Source organism: Artemia franciscana, chromosome 17, assembly GCF_032884065.1.
Source record: "Artemia franciscana chromosome 17, ASM3288406v1, whole genome shotgun sequence".
Taxonomy (NCBI): domain Eukaryota; kingdom Metazoa; phylum Arthropoda; class Branchiopoda; order Anostraca; family Artemiidae; genus Artemia; species Artemia franciscana.
Window position 1 is genome coordinate 38,710,806 of NC_088879.1, and position 931 is coordinate 38,711,736.

The 931-nt window shown below is 38.0% G+C and overlaps 1 non-coding gene across 1 annotated transcript; it reads left to right on the top strand.

Annotated features, from left to right (window-relative positions):
• The first annotated feature begins 343 nt into the window (after nucleotides 1-343).
• Nucleotides 344-535, top strand: LOC136038310 (U2 spliceosomal RNA). Its single transcript, XR_010620187.1, has one exon. It is a non-coding gene; the product is annotated as a U2 spliceosomal RNA (small nuclear RNA).
• Nucleotides 536-931: the final 396 nt, after the last annotated feature.

Below are 931 nucleotides of genomic sequence, written 5' to 3' on the forward strand. Positions count from 1 at the left end.
TAATTTCGTCAAAATTCAAACTTGAAGGGGATGGAGGAGCAAAGATGGAAACCTTTGTCCAAAATAAAGTGAAAATAGCAGTAAAAACTAAAAAGAAGCCATTTGGTACCACAGAGGCACTATTTAGTACTCTAAAAAAGCTATAAATTTACTTTAAAAAAAAAAAAGAAACAAAAGAGATGTGTTTCTGTAGATCCTTAAATTTATAGGTTTATATTAGTTTAGACTCAATTTTGGAAGAAACTAAATTTCAGAAGGGGTAGGGGAATGAGGTTTGGGGGAGGGGAAAAACAAGGTTTGGGAGGGGCAGTTGCACCTTCCAGCTCCATAAAAAAGTACGACCCTACTTTTCTATGGTTTCGAACCTTAGAGTTGTTTAATAAGCTTTGAAAAAAAAACAAAAAAACAAGAGAATTGTTCTCTCTGGATTTCGAAAAAAACTGATTTTTGGAAACCGGAGGGATGTCGGGGCTTGCTCCGCTCCCTTCATGCGTTGGCCCGTTATTGCAGTACCTCCGGGATCGGCGCACCCCTTTCGAGGGGAAACTAAAGACCATGAACCCTAGCCAATAGTGGGTACAATACGTTATTCAAAGTGAAGAGAGACCCTGCCGTTAGGTTCTTAGTCCTTGAATACATTGAAAATCATTTTATTTTTCATATGAAAAAAAGAAGAAACACTGTAAAAAATTTACAAAAATTAATGGTGAAAAAGCCAATGGGTGGACGCCATAATTAATTTAAAGTGCCCAAGCTGGATCCAAGTCCCCATGCATCTTTATCGAAAATAGTTCGTAATTATAAACTGCTGAAATTAAAATTGAGCCAATATTCGATAAAATGGCTGAAGCGATTGTTTTTGGCCTCAGGCGGCTTGGTTCTGCGGTGAGTTGTTGATAGTAGTAATGACTAAAGCCCCTCCCCCCTCTAT